At 35.0% G+C, this 24,323-nt stretch overlaps 1 pseudogene; it reads right to left on the minus strand.

Moving 5' to 3' along the window:
• Positions 1-8,351: 8,351 nt before the first annotated feature.
• LOC120225611 lies at positions 8,352-9,235 on the minus strand (annotated as a pseudogene).
• Positions 9,236-24,323: the final 15,088 nt, after the last annotated feature.

The following is a 24,323-nucleotide window of genomic DNA, read 5'->3' on the forward strand; positions in this document are numbered from 1 at the left end:
AACTTATACAAACTGATAGGAAAAAAAAAACCTGATTAAATCTGATTAAAAAATGGGCAGAGGACACTTGTCCAAAGAAGACAATCAAATGACCAAGAGATACATGAAAAGATGCTCATCAATGATCATCAGGGAAGTGTAAATCCTAACCACAATGAGATATCACTTCACATCAATGAGAATGATTATTTTTCAAATGACAAGAAATAATGAGTGTTGGAGAGGATGTGACAAAAAGGGAATCTTTGTGTACTGTTGCTAGGAATGTAAATTAGTACAGACATTACAGAAAATAGTATGGAAGTTACTCAAAAAATTAAAAATAGAACTATCATATGATCTAACAATTCCAGTTCTGAGTAATTGTTGGAAGAAAACAAAATGAATATCTTGAAAAAATATCTGTGCCCCCATGTTCATTACAGAATTATTTACAATAACCAGGACATGGAAACAGAAAATTATCAATGAATGGATGAATGGATATAGAAAATTTGGTATATATAATTTATAATAATATAATTTATATTAATATGTATATAATTTAGATACCCAAAAAATAAATCCTGTCATTTGAAACAAGATGGATGAAACTTGAGAACATTATACTAAATGAAATAAGTCAGAGAGAAAGAAAAATACTATATAATCTCACTTATCTATGGAATCTAATTTTAAAAATCCACATAAACTTGAATTCATAGGTACAGTGAACAGATTCCTGGTTGCCAAAGGCAGGTGGATGAAGGATGTACAAAATGGGTGAAGGAGGTTAAAAGGCATAGAATTCCAGTGATAAGATAACTAAGTCTTGAAGATGTACTGTATAGCATGGTGACTACAGTAAACAATACTGTATTGTATATATGAAAGTTGCTCAGGGAGTATATTTTTAAAATTCTCATTAAAAGAAAAAAAATGCAATTATGTGTGGTGATGGATGTTAGACTTCATGTGGTAATCATTTTGCAATATGTACATTTTTCAAATCATTATGTTCTATGCCTAAACCTAATACAATATGTCACAATAAAAAATGGGTTCCTGAATAGAAAAATGAGATGAAAATTTAGCTGCAACCAAAGGATATTTTACACCCTACAAACACAGTTGTACTTATTCTATAGGAAAGGGAAATTTTAAATAGGAGGGTAGTAAGTCTGTAACCACATTACAAATACATTTCCCTGGTACAATTTAGATGAAGGAATGGGAGGGATGGCAATGTGGAGAAGTGGAAACTAGTCAATAGTTTGCAAAATATACCTGAGAAATGCAAAATTCCTAAATTTAGCCAGGGATTCTTGATGAAGGAGAGGAAGGAGTTAATTATTTTTAGTAGACAATATTTGGGGAAATGGTTTTGATTTGAAAGAAAGTTTGAACTTCAAGTCAGACTGCTTAACTGGAATTCAAATTTAATATTTACTTCCAGTAAGATTTTTAGAAGCTAATTACACATTTGACTTGCAATTTCCCATTTATATATGAGATCTAACAATTTATTAGATATCTATGGTTTTTTCTCATAGTTGTCCATCTCACTTCTACCTATATGCTGTTCTATATTTCTCAACATAAAGAATAGTTATGAAGGGGTACCTGGGTGGCTTAGTTGGTTAAGCCACCAACTCTTGATTTCAGCTCAGATCATGATCTTACAGTTATGAGATCAAGCCCTGCATCGGGCTCTGCCCTGGGCATGGAGCCTGCTTAAAATTCTCTCTCTCCTTCTGTCCCTTCACTGCTTGCATGCTCATTCTCTTTCTCTCTCTCCCTCTCTGTCTCTCTCCTCACCCCTCCTCATAAATGAATAATTATGAAAGGAATGATTGCAGTACTAGACTAGGGAAATTTGGTCTCACAAATAAATACTTAAACAAATAAATTATATATAATAAACAGAATTTGTAACATGAGGAAAAATATCTTGTCAAAAAAGAGACATATACTCTCAGGAAAAATGGATGTTGTTTTCATTTATCTTGCAAGACATCACACTACGGATTTTCTGGCCACCTATATGGTCTCTTAACAGATATGTATTTTTTCTTATTCTTTTTTTTGGCATAACAAATAATTATTGAATGAATAATTTTTGAAGAACTCTTGATACTTGATCCTCTTCTCTATTTACAGTCAGTCTTAGTAATCTCCTTTGGTCTCATGGATTTACAAATCATTGCATACCACTCCAAATTATAATTATATTTTAGATTCAGTATATATCTCTATCTAACCAGACAGACATTTTATAAACAGTTACTAACACCTCCACTTGGCTAATAAAACTTTAAATGAAACTTCTGATACTTGTTCCACAAACATACTAGGTCTACAATCTCTCATATACCATTCAATGGTTTCCTCAGACCTAAGAAATCAGACATATTTATGGCTCTTCTCTTTCTCCCTTGTGTCTTATCCAATCTATCAAGAAATATTTGAGGTTCTATCTTCAAAATAGATTAAAAAAATTAACCATATTTCACCATTTCCATAGCTACAACCATATTCAAGCACAGTCTTAACCTTGGTTATATGATAATACATCCTAGCTGATCTGCTTTCATAACCTCACCACCACCTCCCTTAGAATTTACTATCCACAGAGCAGCCAGAGTAATCTGTCATTCATTCAAATAACATTTTTTTGGTGTGGCAGCTACTTAAAAAGTTCAAGTTAGATCATGTAACCCATCTTCTCAAAACTCTGCAACAATTCTTCTATCCTCATTGTAAAAGGAAGTTGTTACAATAGCCTGCAATAAGGTGACCTTACATCCTAGTTTCCTTGGAGAGTCACAGTGACCACCTGCTGTCCTGTGCAGTTATTAATAAATTAGCTCTTTATTATTAGTAGGACATCCTATTCCCTACTACCATTTCTCTGGCCTACTTTGCATAAGACTTTTTTGTTCTTATAACACACATGATATTCTTCCTCATTAGGGTTTTGTTCTGGCTATTAAACTCTGCTTAGAAATTTTTCCTTCAGCTCTACAAAACCAATTTTTTCAACACCATCAAGTCTTTGTTCAAATATTACCTTTACCTTGAAGCCTACTCTCTTTACCCTATTTAAAATTTTTTTAATGTTTTTACTTATTTGAGAGAGAGAGAGAGAGAGATAATGCGAGCAGGGGAGGGTCAGAGAGAGAGGGAGACACAGAATCTGAAACAGGCTCCAGGTTCTGAGCTAGCTGTCAGCACAGAGTCTGATGCGGGGCTTGAGCCCACGAACTGTGAGGTCATGAACTGAGCCGAAGTCTGTCGTCGCTTAACAGACTGAGCCACCTAGGCGCCCCTCTTTACCCTATATAAAATGGTAAACCTATACTCCTTAACTTCCTTAACATGTTTTAATAATTTTTTCCTTGATACTTATCAACTTCCACTACACTCTGTCATTTCTTTATTTGCTATGTTTTTGTTTATGGTTTATATCTGTCCTGTTTGAAGTAATTCAGAACAATTCATATATTTTTTTATTCTTACTGATATGACCCAGACACCAGAAAAATATTTGGAAATTATTAAGTCAATAACATTGAAATATTATATACCCAGTTGGCAAAATAATGAAGTGTCCATTTGATGGTATTGCCTTTATTAGTCTACATTAAAATAAAAATGTATGACAGAGGAATCAAAAAACATGTTTGCAGGTGTACATCTAAAAGACAAAGACTTTAAAAAAACAATTTACACATATATGTGCTGTAACATAGCAGTTATAGCTGCTATAAAGTGAATGTATAGAAAATATTTTTAAATATAGAAATATAGAAAAAAATGGCAAAGTTAAATGGCCTAGGCAAACATCAGCTCACCATGTTGGAGAGGACCATAGACTGTTAGCAACTAACTATGTTGAACTAAGAGTTAGTGCATTGATTGAAATTTTTATTGATAAGAAAAGATATCTTAAGTGAATTAGATTAGGCAGAGTACTCCAAGAATTCCAGAGTACTCCAAGACACAAAGCCAAAAGGAAAAATATACATATACTTTTATATATACCCTGTCTCTCTCATAGGAAGATAGATAGACAAACATATCTCCAGATATCTGCAACCAGGAGACCCAAGAAAGCTGGTAGTATAGTTCTGAGAAACAGAAGGCTGATGACGAAAAACCAGTCTGAAGGCAGGAGAGGACTGACTTCCAGCTCATGCAGTCAGGCTGAGAAAGCACATTCTTTCTTACCCTGATTGTTTTATTCAGTTTTTCAGTGGATTAAATGATTACTATTCACAGGGGAAAGCAATCTGCTCTCAACTCACCAATTCAAATGCTAATTGCATCCAGAAACCTTCTTCACAAACATACCCAGAAGTAACGTCTAGTCAAATTATCTGAGAATTCAGTCAAGTTGACACATAAAATTAACCATTATATGAATGATTAAAGATTCTAGTGGTCACCACTGAATAATAACACAGTAGTTACAAATTGGGGGTAGCATTAGTAATACCTAATTATGGCATTGTTCAGCTTTATTATTTTTGGGGTCAATAGAATTAGTTCAGGATGGATTAACATGCAAGTGAGAAAAAAAAAAAAAAAAAAAAGAGACCCAACCAGAAGCATACTTAGGCAAAGGAAATGAAGTGAGAATAATTAACACTACTATTCATCAACATTCCACTAATACTTGTTTTTAGATTTGTTTGAATTCAGTGACTCCTTTTAAAGTATACCTACAAATATGTATTAAACCAATACTATCTTTATGTCCTTATTAACTGAATTCGATATAGAAAAAAGGGTCAAGATACTCACTATTCTAAGTGTCACACAAAATCACAAGTGTCTTCTAAAACATCACATTAACACAAGAGCTTGAATCAGAGAGTAAATTTATTTAGCCTGAGACCCTTTATCATGGTACAAACACCACAGAGCTGGGGTAGAAGGTAATATGAATTGTCACAAGTAAAATCTAGCAAGTTACTATCAGGACTTAATATACTTAAAATCAGTTGCTATCAGGACTTAATAGATTTAAAATCAGTTGCACTAGTATCAAGTCAATTAAGTCAACCTGGGACATAACAGTATGGTTAGGCTGATTTTAACAGAAGGGTGGGGATTCAAGTAAAGAGATTCACCATACAAAAAATAGAACTTTAACATGAGGTACACAAAAAGGCTTCTTTAGATAAAAGGTACACAAAAAGGCTTCTTTAGATAAAAGGTATACTAGAATCAGCCTGAACTCTAGGTAAAAGTTTTATTTACTTCCTGGAGCTTGATGATTTGGTACAAGCCTGACTTTTCTATGAGGAAGAGATTATATTTAAACTTTAATATCTCTGTCCAGAAAGAAACATTATGACCAAAAGTGGCAAAAATGTCAATGATTTCCGAAAACTTTGTGTTATACCAAACCAATATATTTGAGTCAGTACTGAGGGAAAGATCCACATTATTTAGTCATGAGATGTAAGCCATGATTATAATACCAGGGCAAAACCAATTACAAATAAAGTTCAAAGTTCTAAATATTCATACAATACAGTTAAAGTAATTGAATATTTAAAAATCTCATACATCCTGTAATAATTTAAAAAAATTTTTTTAAATGTTTTATTTATTTCTAGGAGAGAGAGAGAGAGAGACAGCGTGAGCAGGGGAGGGTCAGAGAGAGAGGGAGTCACAGACTCTGAAACAGGCTCCAGGCTCTGAGCTGACAGTCAGCACAGAGACCAACGTGGGGCTGGAACCGACAAACCGCAAGATCATGACCTAAGCGAAAGTCGGACGCTCAACCGACTAAGCCACCCAGGCGCCCCCATCCTGTAATAATTTTATGATTAAAATAGCAATACATTTTCCTTTGTCCTTTATTATTTACCTTATTTTATACCTATCATTTAAATACAATTTAATAAAGTAGAAAATATTAAATGATAGAAAGTTTGGAGGAACATCAACAGATCTTTTTTTAAGTATATTTTTTAATGTTTATTTTTGAGAGAGAGAGACAGAATCTGCAGCAGGCTCCAGGCTCTGAGCTGTTAGCACAGGGCCTGACTCAGGACTCAAACTCATGAACCATGAGATTAAGATCTAAGCCAAAGTCAGTGCTCAACCAACTGAGCCACCCAGGAGCCCCAGAACATTAATAGTTCTGACTTAGCTCTCTTACTATAGATGACTGGTTGGAATATACTAGTAAAAATCAGTGTTGACAGTCTGATCACTCTTTCCATTCTCTGAAGAAACGAATTACCTCTTCAACTAAATAATAAACTAGTACTTTGGAATTCCAAAGAATACATTCATTTTCATCCCAAACTGATTATTATGTAGCCACTCCTGTAGAAAATCTTTGAAAACCAATTCAAAGGTTAACTAGTAGAGCTGAATAAATTAATTTATTATGAACAAACTTAGAAGTTCTGCATTAATGACATATTTAAATTATATATCCTTAAATTTAAATGTCCATAAAGTAGATATTATAAGGAAGAAATTCATTAATATGGATATAGGTAATAAGATCATTACCAGAGATGAAACGAATTAAAATTGCATGATAAAAGTGCTCATTAAAGTACTAAATAGTATAGTATTAAAGAGATTACTGAACATTTCTGAAAAGTACATTTCATTTTAAGGAAATATATTATGAGAAAATCTAGTGACTTTAGGCAAATCTCTAAAAATAGTTAAAATAGCCACCAAGATTAAAAGCACAGATTTTTTTCCTCTTTCTCACAGAGAATAATTTACATCCAACTTCTCTACTGGAGTTAAGCTGAAAGAAACTACAATAATGTAGATAGACCACAGACTTGGAAGTCAGAAATATGAAATCAAATTCTAAATATCAAAATTTAGGTTTATAACCTTGTCCCAGGATGTCTAATATTTGATTGCTTGGAGTTTTTCAATGCAAGCTACAAAAATTACCTTTTAACCAATACTCCTAGTGTGGATCCATCAAAAATTATTATTATTTAGAAAGAACAGTGATATATAAAATAATGAAGGGCCTTGTGAACTTAATTTATATATATGCATTTTATTTGTTAGGATTCTTCTCTATTTGTTAGAGAAACAGAATAGGATAAGGATATAAATAAAGATTATACTTTAAGGAACTGTCTCATGATTATGGAGGATGGCAAGACCAAAATATACAACTTAGGTCTGAAGGCCATAAGCTGGATATTCAGGGACGAGACTATATTGCAGTTAAATTCTGAAGGCCATCTGTCAGCAGAATTCTCTCTTGCTCAGGGGAGGTAATTCTTGTTCTTTTCAGGAATTTAGCCAGTTGGATGAAGGCCACCCTAATCATGGAGGGCACTCTGATTTACTTAAAGTCCTGGATTTAACTTTTCTTTTGAGTTGTGTCTCCCTTTATGTTAGCTACTCAAATAAAAGTTATCTATTGTACAACACAGTAGTAATTGAAGATAACTGGGAATTTATTATATTTTAATACAGATCATTTACAAATACAATTTCTTTATTAAAAACCTTCCACACTTTATGTATAATTTGCAAAACTATGGAATTGCAAAACTTTGTGGAATTATGTACATCAGTGTACAAAGAGTGTAGATTTAGGATATGGTAAGTGGGGGGCACCTGCGTGGCTTTGTCAGTTAAGCATCCAACTCTTAATTTCGGTTTAGGTCTTGAGCTTATGGTTGGTGAGTTTGAGCCCTGCATTGAGCTCTGTGCTAACAGTGTGGAGCCTGCTTGGGATTTTCTCTCTCTTCCTCTCTTTCTATCCCTCCCCCGATTGTGCTCTCCAAAGGGAGGAAGGAAGGAAGGAAGGAAGGAAGGAAGGAAGGAAGGAAGGAAGGAAGGAAGGAAGGAAGGAAGGAAGGAAGGAAAGGAGGGAGAGTATGATAAATGCTTTACAAGTCATTTTCAAAAAGCTATCACAATTGGGCCTTTACACTGTCATTTTTTTACAGTGCCATCTGTTTTGTTTTTAAGTGTATATATGTGTATATTTGGGGGGAAGAGACAAAGGGAGAGGGAGAGAATCTCAAGCAGGCTCTATACTTGTAAGCATGGGGCTCAGTCTCACAAACCTTGAGATCATGACCTGAGCTGAAATCAAGAGTGGGACACTTAACCAAATGAGCCATTCAGGCGCCCCATCATCTCTTTGGATCAAAATATTTTGATGTCAGCTTGCTTCCACTACCCTAAACTATAAAGCATTTTTTAAGGAGTTTAAATTAAGGAAGGAAAATTCTATTAGTTTGAGATTCTAGAATCCCCCAAACCAGGACCAGTATCTTGGTAAAGGCTAGGCTGTGACTCCAGACAGAGAATGAATATGTGCAGGTGGCCTCACTGGGGATTCAGAGCTTGAGGGTTCAGACCATGAGTGTTCTTGCTACAAAACTCACTGAAGTGTCTTGGCAGTTTCTATACTGGCTTGACTGGGCATAATCAAAAAAGGAATAGCTCAGATTCATTCCATTTTTCTGGAGCTCTGTGATAGCATTTAATAACACTTGAGTGAAGTCTTCCACATATAGAATTATGGTATTTCTTCAAGTGATTGCTAATATGGGGTCAACTGTTCTATAATACTCATGCCCATTTTATCTAGATGTTTAATGGATCTATAAATCTTCTCCTGGGATTCACCATAGTAGCTGTAACAGAATCTTTGACTCCAGTGGCAGAAATTAGGAGAAACCACAAAGAGATTACTAGGATCCACTGGATATTTCCTGAAGAGTTTTCCAAACTCCTGTTATTATGATTTATACAATGCTCCGACTAGTACAGGAATAATAGTAAACTCATCCTCATAGCTCCCCATGGCTTTAGCTGCATAAGACAAATGCATTTCAATACTATGTTCATCCTCATCTGTCTACAGAGACATGCATTCAAACATTCCTATCTTCTCTAGTTCTTGAAAACCTTTTGATCAGTATGAAGGTCATACAGAGGTGTTTTCTGTACATACACACTGGAAAGTACACATCGCGAGTGAGGCACAGGATGAGAAGACCGCAGGGTAAAATTTCTCCAGGTAGTAGCTGGATCCACTTGTTTGTAAGGGTGGGCAGTACAAGACCCACAGTACATATATCCTGCATGGGGTGCAGTAACAGCTCTAGCAGGTCTTTCTGCAGCCTGCACTTGTGAAAGCTAACCTTATCGCCACTGTAGTCAGCTGCAGTCCTCAGGCTATGTACTAGCTCCTGGTGAGAGCGGCTTCCCTGACCACCACTCGGATGGACATCTTGATGCCTGTGCCTCCTCCTGTGCAGGAGCATGAATAAAGAGTCGATAGTGACAGGAACATCTCCAGGAGGGGACAAGACACCAAGAGCCCAGTCCAGGAGGAGGCGGCAGCACAAAAGGGAGCAGCCAGACAGGAGAAGGAGGAAAAGGAGGAGGCTGCAGCCCAGGAGGCGATGGCAGCCAGGGAGGTGGGGGAGGCAAGCAACAATCACCACAAAGTTCTGTGACCGCCAGCAAATGGGGCCTCCCACAGCTTCACCCACACTCTGGTCCTAGCCCGGCATGGGTGCTGCTCCCCAGATGTGGCGGATTCTGCCGAGCAACCCCTTGGCCCACACAGATTTAAATACTAATCTCAGCTGAAAGACCTAACAGAAAAGTCCAAAATAGTGTTTGACCACAGACCTGAGCATCATGGCCCAGCCAAGAAGATACATAATATTATCCACCCATAGATTAAATATGACTATTAAGTATGATTCCAACATAGAATCTCTTCATTTTTAGTTCCTAAGTTGTCTTGAAATTAATATTAGGCAAAGTAGTGACAAAGTAAATAGTAGGAACTTCCCAGATACTGTTTACACACAGTCTTTTGCCCTCATCAGTTTAAAGTTCCTATAAAGGTCTTCACATAAATAAAATACTTCAGCTTTCCCCAGATTTTGTCTTGAACCACTCCCATCCCACATGCTTACATTAGATTACATCATTCAGCCCCACTACTATGACCTAGTTTTTTGTTTTGCTTTTTAACGCAAGGTTTCAGTCCCTTGTTGAATCAGTATATCCATTCATCACTCCCCACCTAATGATAAAAATTCAATAAAGCTACCTCCTGTTTAGCAGGGAGCCAAAATAATTATTACATTTATGTTCAAATAAGAATTACACATAGTTTTGCCAAATTTATAGTAACAAATCACATGTAAGAAACTATATTACAAAACTAGTATTTTCAGTCAGTCCACCACTATACTGCATGTTCCATATAAGAAACCCCACTTTCCTTTTCCCAATATGAATGAATAGGACTCTGACCTGCTCAAATTAAGCATATAGTGGAACCAAAAAAATATTTCATAAAATTACCTGGAAGCATGAACCCAAAGGAGGTCTATTTGGAACAGACCGGGACATAGCAATGCACTTCTCAGATATGTTATAGATTGTTAAACATACATATGTGTTATATATAATATATGTAACATATATATTGTTACATGTATATTGTTTTAAAGATGACTTTAGAGACCTAGAATAACAAAACATCCTTTTAATCCTAATGTGGGAATTAAAACACATTAATACATTTTGCTTTGTCTAATTACTTGATGTTTAAATGCATGTGTATATTTACATACACAAAAATAATATAGTGATGGCTAGAATATCTTTAATCATTCTACTGCCCCACTTTAATTAACTGTCATGGCTCAAGTGTTAAAAGTGTATCTGATATCATGGATTAAATAAAGAGATTTTTTTCCTAAAACAACTGTATTTGCCAAAAACCTGATCATTTCCTTCTAATCAGCTTAGATCCCTCCTTAAAACATAGTCTCATGTGCATTTTTATTTATTTCACAAACACCATACCATTGTTTTTCTAATGAAAACATATTTTATTCACAACTTTACACTTTCCATAATTAGTACATCGAAGCCAATTTAGCCTTTGGCTATTTGAATATCAGGATGTGGTGAATTATATGCCATTTACAACCTTGACTCTAATCACTAGCTGGAGGTGACTTGCACGATGGATGAAGAGAGTCCTTTGAGATTATAAATTATAGCATCTAGTATATTTTTTAATAAAACTGCCTCTATTGATAGAATGGATTTTAGAGAAAATTATAGGTGTGTTCCTGATGCAAGTCTCTAATTATGCAATGATCAAACTAAAGCACATGAAGCCCAGGAAATCCAGTGGCTTTTTTATAATGACAACAGTTTATTCTGAAAACTCTATGCTGTTCCCAGTCTCTAGGCTTTTAATTCAATTTTCTTTTTTTTTAAAGCAGTAGTTCATACCACCTAATAATAAATTTTGTCTCTCTCACTCACTTCTTGTTTTTCTATTATTTTAATTAACCTATAGAAATAAAGAAACAAAAAGAGCTACTTTAAGTCATACTGTTTATTATACTCTACATGAATATCATTTGAAATGTTCAATAATATGAAATTAAATAAAATTATAACAAAGTCAACATTATAGAGTGTAGGAAACTATTGAATTTCTTAAAGGTTTTATTTGGAGATCTAAAGTTATATATATATATATATATATATATGGTTCAAATAAGCTCAAAATAAATGTCATATCTTTCAGTTGTTACCTTATTATAAAAAATATTCAAAAATGAGACCAGTTAACTTTTCATTTAGAACTGAATCACTGTATATGATAGCATTATATATATATAGTAATAGAAAGTTAAAATATCCTCTCAATTTGAAAAATGTTGTGAGTTTTTAAAGGAGAACTTTTGTCATCCTGTTTTTAGATATAAGAAAATAGAGTTGGACCCTTACCTAATACCGTATACAAATACTAACTCAAAATGAATCCATGGCTCTAATGTAAGATCTAAAACAGTAGCATCTTAGAAGACAGCAGGACAAAACTGCATGACATTGGATTTGACAGTGGTTTCTAGGATATGACACCAAAATCACAGACAATAGAAAATAGACAAAATAGACTTCATGAATAACAAAAAGAGTACACCAAAAGTACTATCAGCACAGTAAAAAAGCAACCCACAGAAAGGGTAAAAATACTTGCAAATTACATATTTGATCAGGGATCAACCCTAGGATATATAAGAAAATCTTAAAAATCAACAACAATCAAAATAACCCAATTTAAAAATGGGCAAAGGCTGGGACAGACATTTCTCAAAAAAAAAAAAAAAAAAATCTACAAATAGCCATAGGCACATAAAAAGATGTTCATCAAGGTAAATCAAAACTCCCATGAGAAACTACTTCATATCCACTAGGATGGCTACTATCAAAAAAAGTGGAAAGCAACAAATAGTGGTGAGATATGGAGAAATTGGAACCTTTGTGCATTGCTAGTGGGAATGTAAAGTAGCACCGCCACTATGTAAAAACGAATGGGTATTCCTCAAAATTTTAAAAATGAATTATCCTATTAGCCAGCAATTCTACTCCTGAGTGTGTATATATATACTCTAAACAATTGAAAGCACAGTTGCAAAGAGATATCTATACACCCATGTTCATAGCCACCTTATTACAATAGCTAAAAGGTAGAAGCAACTTAAGTATCTATTGACAGATGAACAGGTAAGTAAAATGTAGTATATACATATGATGAAATATTATTCAACCTTAAAAAGGAATATGGTGCAACATGGGTGAACCTTGAGGATATTATGCCAAGTAAAATAATCCACTCACAATAAAGGTAAATATCATATGATTCACCTATATGAAGTACTCAAAGAGTCAAAATCATAGAGACAGAAAGTAGAATGATGACTAGACCAGGGAGTAGAGAGAAGAGGGAATTGAGTTACTGTTTAATGGGTATAAAGTTTTCATTTTACAAGAAAAGAGTTATGGAGATGGATGGTGGTAATGGCTGCACATTGTGAATGTATTTAATACCACTGTACACTTAAAAATGGTTAAGATGGTAAATTATATGTTATATATATTTTACTGTGATAAATTGGGAAAAAATTATATAGGATTATATCAAAATGATTTGTCATGAAACTTACAAAGGACCAAATCTAAAAGAAAATAAAAGCCCTAAGAAAAAGCTTGACACTTGAATTTTAACGTTAAAAAAAGATTGTTTAACATTTTATTTATATTCATACAGAGAAGTTCACAAATAAGTATACAACTTGATGAACTGTCACAAACTGAACACTCGTATAAATAACAACAGCCAGGGGAAGAGACAGATGCTTCCCAGCAATTACCAGGACCCAAGGACCCCTTTCTTTCTCTCCATGTATGCCACCACTTTTGTCCCAAGTCTTGGTGGCTCAGCCACTCGTGTGCCTGGCACTTCACTCCCATTTCCTGCAGAGTGGAGCCATGGCAGGTGTCAAGCACACAACTGCAGGACACTTTGAGATAACAGGCAAGATGAATGCATTTTCTGAGAAGATGACCACATGAAATTCTATTGTTTTTTATCCACTCACGACTGTATGTCCAATAGCAAAGTCCTCATTGCTGACGTTGTTTATTTAAACACTGTGAATTCCTTAGCCACAGGTATATTACCTTCATCTGCTGCCATAGAACTTGCTGCCCTGTTGCCACAACATCTCTTCTCTGCCTCACTGGAGGAGAGTGAGCAATAGCCCAGGTACACTTGAGTAGATTATTGCAATCCCTTCTTTTGCTGCTCAGCTTCTCAATACTAGCCTAACCCCTAAATTAACAGGTAGAATAGTTTAATTCCTATCCTACAATGAAAGAGCAAAGAATGAATCAGATATTTTAAAAGTACTTACGTGATAAAACAAAAACAAAAACGAATATACAGTTAAGTAGTATTCAGTATTTTAAAAAATGTTTTAATGTTTGTTTATTTTAGAGAGAGAGAAACAGAGCACAAGTGGGTAGGGGCAGAGAGAGGGAGACACAGAATCCTAAGCAGGAATCAGGCTCTGAGCTGTCAGCACAGCTGATGAACTCAGGAACTGTGAGATCATGACCCGAGGTGAAGTCCGAAGCTCAATCAACTGAGCCTCCTAGGAGCCCCTAAGCAGTATTCCTTTTTAACATTTAGAGTGATTGTGAAAGTCAGATTGCAAACTACTTTTTGGCAATAATTGCATAACCATCAAACTCTTTAAAGTTCCCAAGACTTTTTGTATTTCCTCACATTTGCCCTAATCATAGACCATTCTTAAAGAATTCTACCTTTCTCTGACTTCATTCATCTGATTTATTGTAAAGGAGTGAAAAATATCTGTTATGAATCTTTAGCTGGCACACATAGCTCTTGGTGGGGAGGGGAATATCTTGAAAGCAGTCCTCTGGATATGCATTTTGGATAGATTGCCAAGTGCATTGCATATTGGCCTTCAAAAGACATGTCTCTTTCCTAATCCTCTGAACCCATGAATGAGACTTTATTTGGAAAAAGAAATCTTTGAAGTTCTCATCAAGTTAAAAATCTTAAGATCATTCTGGATTACCCAAGTTCCCTAAATCCAATGATTTTACAGCCTTAAATGGAATAATAAGTGTTTTTATAAGAGATAAAAGAGCGAAGACACAAGACACAGGAAGAAGAGAAGGTCACATGAAGACAAGTATTGGAGTTACGCACCTACAGGTCAATGAATTCTCAAAGCCATCAGAAACTGCAAGAGACAAGGAAGAAATATCCCTTAAAGCCTTCAGAGGAAGCATGGACCTGCAAACACCATGATTTGGGATTTCTAGTCTCCGGAGTGTGAGAGAATAAATTTATATTGCTTTAAGCCATTAGGTTATGGTGATTTGTTATGGCAGCCCTCAGAAACGAATACAGGAGGAAAGACATGAAGATTTAAATAGATGTAACAGTCAAGGGAATAGAGAATGGCTAAACTGATAATCAAGACAAATGAGGTAAAATATATTTTATGCTTCTTTTGAAGGGGGAAAAGGAAAGAAAAACAAGGAAGAAAGGAGCAGAACAAGAGGAAACATATACAAATGAGGGGTCGATGACAGATATTCTACAGTAGAGACCAAAAGCCTTCATTACCACATGTTTCCAGAGACATCTATTGTCTTCCTTACTTTGCTATATATCTCCCCTGAATTTTAGTAAATATTATTACATTCAATATAAAAATCTAAAGTTGTATGTATGTGTGAATTTGAGGTAGATTGGAAAAGGACCTCAGACATCTGGATTAACAAGAATCAAGGCAGTGACCAGAGTAATGGAAACAGATACCCAGAGTCTGAAGAGAATTTAAAGATACAAAAGCTTTGAGAATTCACAGAACTATGAGGGAGTTTTTCAGACTTCCTATGATTCAAAATCACCCCAGTTTGACATTCACAATGTTAAGTTCTCCTCCTGGTGCTCATAGATTATGTTTTTATGACTGATGAACTACTCTCCCCAAATTAGATCTGTGGTTACCTATTTGAGCACTTGTTTGCCAACTCACTCTGCTAGGAAGGTGAAATTTTACAAGACAGGGCAAACATTCCACAGCTATTACTTTCAGTGATATTCTACTCAGTAGAAGGTAGGTGAGAATAAGAAAAAATTCTAGCAGTCAATCTTATTACACCTGTTTAAATCCGTAACTTCACTTGTGGCACTTCTGAGTATATAAAACATTCATTTGCTATAGTAAGGATCTGATAACCAGATCTCACAAGGAACCATTTACTGGCATTCAAATTAATTGTTGCTGACAGCAATTGCTTTAGCATAAACACTCCCAAACAACTTTAAACACTCAGATGAAAAAATTTAAATAAGAACATTTCCTAGAATCCTATTTATTTAACTTTCACATTCAAATGAAAAAATGTCCTACCTTAAAAATTTGTCTTATGTATTTTGAAATGATATTTGGGGAAGGGTATAATATAGAAAATTGGAAATTTAAAAACTTTGTAACATGTTTTACTCGGATAAACAAGGTCAATTTTAGTGTAATAAAACATGACAAAAATCCTGTAATGGCCTGTAATGGCCACACTGGTCAAGAAGGAAGAACTAAACAGTATTATGTGTTGAACATAAACTTGTATTTGTACATATTACAAAATTAAACATTTTAGAAACATAAATATAAACTTTATTGATGTAGTTTAGATAATTACTTTACATGGTCATTAAACTAAGTTATAAATTAGAATGCTTAGTGTGGTTACTTATGAATGGTTGGGAAGAGTTTTTACTACTATAGAAACATGACTTCACAATAAATTTATGTTTTGCCTTTTGAATGCATGATGATAAATATTTGATTCATGGAGAAGTTTTATTCACTCAAATCATATCATTTAGAAATAGTCATTTATTCTTTATAATTTGAATTAATTTAAATTTATTTTCATTTATTTTCGTTTCTTAGTTCTTTGACTTTTTTTTTTCTGAAACTCTTCTTCATTACCAATGCATTTTCTTCAACTTCTCTGGAGCCATCCACCATTCTAAATATCTTAGAGTCTATCATCACCCAAATTTTATTACACAAAACCCTCAAACTTCAGCCTCCCACACTGAAACAAAAACATTTTTCTATCTCAACTTCCCAAGTATGGTAACCACAATTTTTAAAGTCTTTTCTTAATCCCCCAATCCATTAAACTCTCAACTTTCCAATAACTTTTTCCATAGTGGCTCCTCGCTTAGTCTTCAGTGCCCCATAAGTAAAACCATCCCTTTGAAAATATAGTTAATTTGGCCTTTTTTCCTCCATTTTATTCACCTGACAACTTCCTGTATAAACTCAACCATGAATACATATACATATCCAAGTATTTTGGGAGACGCTGACAAAGCTAAAGAAACTCCTTTCAATATAAGAATCTCAAATTATAATAGCTTTCAAGTGCTAATAATTCTGATATATTTTCTAATAATCTAAATATGAATTCTATACCTTTCTCTTGGAAACCTTTTTACCCATTAAATATTGAATTAGTCAGTCAAAACAGATTAATTCTTTTCATATTTCACTAAGAACATAGAAACTGTAAAATGTGAGCTCTTCTGTCACTCTGCCCCCAACCCTAGAAAAATGGGGGATATGCTTTCACCTTTACTTTCTCACTGGCTACCACCACCATTAAAATACTTCTTTTGGTAAACATCTGTTTCTCTATCAACTTCCCTAATGATACTTTCTTTTGTCTTTTTACCACATTGACTTCTTTAAATACACTCTTCCTCTTCCATTAGCCATCTCTGACTGTCTATGAAATAATTCCTTACAGACTATAAACTTGTTATGGGCTTCACATTACATTCAATCTTCTTTTGTCGACTCCTACTCTATTTGTAATTCATTTGTCTATTCCTTTTCACAACAAAGATTTAAAAAGCTAACTACACAAAATTTAATACTCTACTCTCTGTACAACTCCTTTAATAACAAAAAGATTTCTCTTTCTGTTTCTCTCTTTTCATTATTTTCAACTATCACTGTTCAAAACCTAAACAATGTGCTTATCTTTTATCATCTGTTCATAAAGAACTATGGCTTTTTCCCCCACCATTTAATACAAAGGCACTTAATAATTATTTGTTGAATAAGTAAGTCAATGAATCAATGTGTTTTGCTTTTTAAAAAATATTTAAATCAATGTGTTTTGCTTTTTAAACAATATTTTATGTTGAAATGATATTTTATATTAATTTGAAATAAGATACTTAAAGATTTTAATTTATTTTTAAAGTTTTATACCTTAATCACTTTTAAAAATTCATGAGCCTATGCTCTCTATATTTCATGATCTTCTGAGAAAACTTAAACAATAATTTTACCCATTGCAAAATTTGTGGGTCTTTTTTAAATTTATTTGAGAGAGAGATAATGAATTGGCAAAGAGAGAGAGAAAGAGAGAGAATCCCAAGCAGTTATCACATTGCCAGCATGGAGCTCAATGTGGGTCTTGAACTCATGAACCATGAGATCATAACCTGAGCTGAAAACTAGACTCAAACGTTTAACTTACTGAGCCATCCAGCCACCCAAAATTTGTGTTTTGACTTCATTATAAAGAACTTTCATAGAATAAATTTATCATGTTTCTCTTCTAGACTTTACCATCTTAAAGTTAAAATTTTAAACATTTTCAACATGAAAATAATTTGTAAAATTTATTTAACAATAAATTTACAGCTCCTTTGATCAAACTTTGAGAGTATATTTCTAGGAACAAAGAGTTGATTCAAAAAAAATTTTTTAAGGATGAAAGCAAAGCTTGAATTAAATCATCGATCTTTACATTTGCTAAAATCCAGATAACTTTCAAATGATATTCATTCAGTTAATGAGCAATTAGCCTAAATCAAATACACTTCATATTTTTTTCCAAAATGCAAATTTTATTAGGAGAAATGCATTAGCATTAGAAGTGTAGCAAAAGCTAGTGGTGCCCTTCCTATTCTCATTTACACTGATGACTTCCTGAGGAGGGCATCTGTAAACTTAGCTGATGGTATAAGCTAAGGTATAAGGTATAAGGTACCTTTAACTGATAATGGATCGAAACTGGGATATAGTAATATCTACCCCTTGAGACAACACTGAATCTTGTTTATACCATGTACCAGGGATTCCTGAAAAAACAGAGACCCAATATTCCATATAGTTAGCATGTTCATTAACATATCTTAAATTTATTTTCTGCATTTCCCTTTTTCATTTCTCCAATTCCCCAACTGGGGACTCCTGTAGCTAATTCTCAAAAAGAATACTTTTACTTGAGTCCTTGTCTTAAAGTCTGTATTGAGGGAGAACCCAGACTAAGGCACTTGGTATTTGGAGTACTACTACCAGTATACCCCGAGGATGATATAGTGACAGTGCTGAACACATGTCAACAACTTGGTTAAGGCTAAGTACAGTGTATTGGTGTCTAGCAGTGTTATGATAAAAATTAATAAGACTTTTACCTGTGGTGGGTTGGCATTGAGTATGAGTAGAAGGAGCTATGCCAGATTAAGCATTGGCTGACAGGCTTGAAAGCTGGAGATAATGGCTATTGTTATAATTATGAAATGCATTGGCTGTTATTAATTGCCACAGAAGTCCAATGGTGTGAAAACATCAGACTAAATTCAGCAAACTAACTATTTAGAACACAACTTGAATGCCAGATATTGCAGGTATTCAATACTGCTAGGATTTCAAAGCAGTATTTAAATAACTCTTAATGTTCTGCAGAGGAAGGGCTGACTCTATTCTTAGTCCTGAGAACTGACTATAAGTATGAAAGAGTCATAATCAAAACCAAGCACACTTTTTCTGTAAGTCTCCTATACTGAAGTGAAAACATTAGAAGGAAATGTGCAGACCTGAACAATGGATTGAAATAGTTTTTCTGGGGACTCCTTGGTGGCTCAGTCAGTTAAACAGCCGACTTCGGCTCAGGTCATGATCTCACAGTTCCTGGGTTAGAGCCCGGCATCACTTTCTGTGCTGACGGCTAGCTCAGAGCCTAGAGTCTGCTTCAGATTGTGTCTCCCTCTATCTCTGACCCTCCCCTGCTCATGCTGTCTGTCTCTCAGAAATAAATAAAAAGCATTAAAATTTTTTTAAAAAATAAAATAAATAAAACTGTTTTTCTGTATGTGTTTAAGAAATTATTCCCAAGATTCTTTGAATCTTTGGGTTGGAAGAATCAATCCCCTAACAATTTCTAGAAGAGATCATTCTCACAATATCTGCAGAACATTCAGTTGGTTTCACTTGAAAAAATTACCTTACAAAAGGATGTCTGTCTGACAGTCTCCCAATTTCCCCCACTCATTGCTTCTAAAACAGCTTCAGTATGGCCTAAGTAGCTATAACCCTACCAGAAAGAGAAGCATGATTATTCACCATAAAATCTCTAAGATATAGCTAATATATTCTATAAATAACAGTGAGGACATGTTTGGGAATTGCTTTTGAAAGTACTGGATCACAGGATGTGGACTGTAAAGTCAGATAAGTGAGTTTTATTGATACACAGACATTATTAATTCAAGTAATTGCCTTTATATAGTTTTATATTCTGTTAGAATTGCTGCCTGAAACTTGAAAGCAATGATGGCATTTAAGAAAAGAGATGATGAGAGAAATGGTGGCATCATCCATCCATCAACAGTAAGGCAGACAAAATCACTACTAATGATCAGCAAGACTGAAAGAACAGAGACACTTGATATACAGGGATCTGTGGTAATGGCTAATAGGGCATGGTATACCTAAGGATGAAAAAGGTGTACAAACAAATGTGTATTTTCTTTGTTTACTTATATAGCCACAAAATATTAAGAGTGGGTGAGCCAATGGCTAATGGTTACTACTGTATAAAAAAAAAGTTGATGTCTGGCACAAAAACAGACACATAGAGCAATGGAATAGAATAGAGAACTCAGAATTAGACCCACAAATGCATGGCCAACTAATGTTTGACAAAGTGGGAAAGAGTATCCAATGGAAAAAAAAGACAGCCTCTTTAACAGATGGTGCTGGGAGAACTGGACAACAACATGCAGAAGAATGAAACTAGATCATTTTCTCACACCATACACAAAAATAAACTCAGAATGGATAAAGGACCTGGATGTGAGACAGGAAACCATCAAAACCCTAGAAGAGAAAGCAAGAAATAACCTCCTTGACCTCAACTGCAGCAATTTCTTACTTGACACATCCCCAAAGGCAAGGGAATCAAGAGCAAAAATGAATTACTGGGACCTCATCAAGGTCATCTGCACAGCAAAGGAAACAATAAAACTAATAGGCAACTGATGGAATGGGAAAAGATAGTTGCAAATGACATATCAGGTAAAGGGCTAGTATCCAAAATCTATGAGGAACTCACCAAACTCCATACCCGGAAAACAAATAATCCAGTGAAGAAATGGGCAGAAGACATGAAAAGACACTTCTCCAAAGAGGAAATACAGATGGCCAACAGACACATGAAACAATGCTCAGCATCCCTCAACATCAAGGAAATACAAATCAAAACCACACTGAGATACCACCTCATGCCGGTCAGAGTGGCTAAAATGAACAAATCGGGAGACTCTAGGTGCTGGCGAGGATGTGGAGAAACGGGCACCCTCCTACACTGTTGGTGAGAATGTAAACTGGTGAAACCCCTCTGGAAAACAGTATGGAGGTTTCTCAAAAAATTAATGATAAAACTCCTCTATGACCCAGTAGTAGCAGTGCTAGGAATTTACCCAAGGGATACAGGAGTGCTGATGCATAGGGGCACATGTACTCCAATGTTCATAGCAGCATTCTCAACAATAGCCAAATCATGAAAAGAACCTAAGTGTCTATCAACTGATGAATGGATCAAGAATATGTGGTATATTTATACAATGGAATACTACATGGCAATGAGAAAGAATGAAATCTGGCCATTTGTAGCAACATGGATGGAACTAGAGGGTGTTATGCTGAGTGAAATAAGTCAGGCAGAGAAGAACAGATACCATATGTTCGCACATATAGGTGGATTAGGAGGAAGCTAATGGAGGACCATGAGGGAGAAGAAGGGGGAAAATAGTTGTGGAGAGGGAAGGAGGCAAACCATGAGAGACTCTTGAATGCTGAGAACAAACTGAGAGCTGATGTGGGTGGAGGAGAGGGCAAGGGGGGTGATGGGCATGGGTGAGGGCACTGGCTGGGATGAGCACTGGGTGTTATATGGAAACCAACTTGACAATAAACTATTTAAGAAAAAAAAAACAAAAACAAAAAACTCTGATGTCTAACTCAATCTCTATACCTGATCCAATTTTCATATCCAGAATCTTTAATCCACTTGATTGAAGAATAGGACAAATAAATTTTAACAAGGACCCTGTAATGCTTCAGAAAGAATATTTGGTAGCTATTCCACAAATGAGACCAGAGTAATGAATATTGAGGGCAGTGGATTAAACAGAAACTTCTGTGAGTATCTCAGGTATAGCTAACACCAGGTCAATCAAAATGAAATTCAGTATCCCTCACTAGAAAGGAAGTATATGAACATTAGGTGATCACTACAGTCTTGGCCCAGGTCTAATTCACAATGGGTGCATATGGTTCATAAAACCCTTGTATGGTTATTTTTCTAGTTCCTATGTAAATAATTAGCATGGGTTTATTTAATAAATGGTAGACTATCACATTGGTTGCCTTTCATGTGGATTAATAAAAATTATATCAGAAGTCAAGTGGAAGCTTTTAAAACTCCTAACCCAACATAGTAAACCAAAAACAGTGGTACATCTCAAGAAGACATTAACAAGAAGACATTAAAGTCCTGAAGACCTAAAGAATACAGAAGTACACATGCAATTTACTGGTTGTGTCCATCCAGACTAGAGGATCATGAGAGATGATGGTGTAGCCCAAATTGCAGCTGCTGTATAAGTGAATCTTTACTACAACACATGTTCTGATGCCATGTCTTTTGATCTAGTGAATATACTCCTTCTAATTTTCATCAAAGTGGAATATGAAGTAGTTTGCAATAACCAAAAATCTTTCTTCAGGACAAAGACTTCTTTAACTGTATCAAAATACAGAACAAATGAAATTTGGCCATCTTGACATCTTTGCTGAACAAAACACTGGTCCATTCTAATGAGGGTATTTTGTAATTGAATTTGAGAGGACAAAGAGGTAAATATTTGGGATGCCTTGTAGAGGTAAATATCTACCAGATTTCATGGGTCTGCCACAACAAAACATTTTAAGGAACCCAGATTTTTTTGGCACATACTGAGGCATGTCTGCCTTCAGGGTGAAAGAAAGTTAATGTTTGCTGCATGACTTATCAATAAGAAAGAGCCACAGTACTTGATAGTTTTCTTTGGAATGTAAAAAGAGAAAAAACTACACTTGTGAAAAAGCTTGCATTTGGAAGATGGGTAGTTTTCAGTGAAGTCCTCACAAGTATGATTCTGCTCTAGATATAATCTACAGTTCAATTATCCCTGACAGGCGGACAGTGTGACCTGGTAGAGGCCATAAGATGCTATCTGTGTCATAAGGATGTTGTGTGGAATCTCTGGCTATCCCCAATATGGAAGTCATAGGATAAGATTTTAAACTATCCCATATTCATTAGAAAATTATTTGTAATTTAGAAAGCAACTTCCAGCATGCTATTAATACTAGTAGAGACCAAGTGCCTGACTTTGTAACTTCAAGTGACTATGTTTCTTCTAGAAGCTGCTTGACATGTGTTGAGTATTCAAAGGCCCACTAAGCTAAAAGTGTAGGTATAGCATAAATTCTTCACATGATGGAAATGTCATATTCATGACTGGGTCTGAACAGATCCAAGGCAAAGGACATATAGGACATGCTGGTGTCACTAGTCTCAGCTGGAATGATTAGATTCAATATTGACAGAATCCCTCTTTCTTCCCCTAATCTATCTGTCTTGCTCTAATTCCTTTGCTTCACCTAATTCCTGTGGCCTATGAATGATTCCCTCTGATCTTACAGTGAAAGATGCACTTGATACATAGTGCCTGTGATGATTACTTTATCTATCAAATTTGCAAGTACTGGTTCCCAGACATTTGGTCAAATATTATTCTAGATATTTCTGTGAAGGTGGTTTTAGAAGAGATTAACATTTAAATTAGTGGACTTTGAGTAAAACACATTGTTCTCCATAATGTGGCTAGACCTCATTTAATCAGTTGAAGATCTTGATAAAACAAAGACTGCCCTCTCCAAGCAAGAAGGAATTCTGACAGCAAATGGTTTTTGGACTCAAGCTACAATTCTTCCTTGAATCTTCAGCCTCGCTGACTATGTAGATGTTCAATCTTCAAGTTTCCACAATTATATGAGCCAATTTTCTCTTTCTCTCTCTTAAATATATTTAAATATATAATATATAAATATATTTATTTGAAATTATTATGTTATATTATATATGTATTACTCCACATTCTGTTTCTTGAGATAACTGATCAATAAGAGCCTTATTACAGTCCTTATCAGGGTACCCCTAAAAGGCATTTGTGAAGAAAGATATTGCCACTGGATGGAACCTAGAACATCTGGAATCAACCTAGCTATAAGAAGAAGTGATAAGAAATAAGTATATAAACATATATAAGTATAAAGTTTATAAGTATATAGGGATATTTGAATGTTTTATAGTAGCACATAGCTTGCTTGGATGGACAGTATGGGGCCTGGAAAATGCAGGACTGGAAGAGTGGATACAAATAAATTTGGAGTAAAGGCAGTTGGATGGTTCTCTGAGGGCACCCAGCATTCAGATCTTTGTTTTGTACATCACAGCTCACCAGGCAGCATCTGTTGCAGAAAAAAACACTGAACAAATCAAGACGGAGCCTGTAAGAAGTACAGGCTATT

Source organism: Hyaena hyaena, unplaced genomic scaffold (assembly GCF_003009895.1).
Source record: "Hyaena hyaena isolate Hyena2069 unplaced genomic scaffold, ASM300989v1 scaffold_1448, whole genome shotgun sequence".
Lineage (NCBI taxonomy): Eukaryota > Metazoa > Chordata > Mammalia > Carnivora > Hyaenidae > Hyaena > Hyaena hyaena.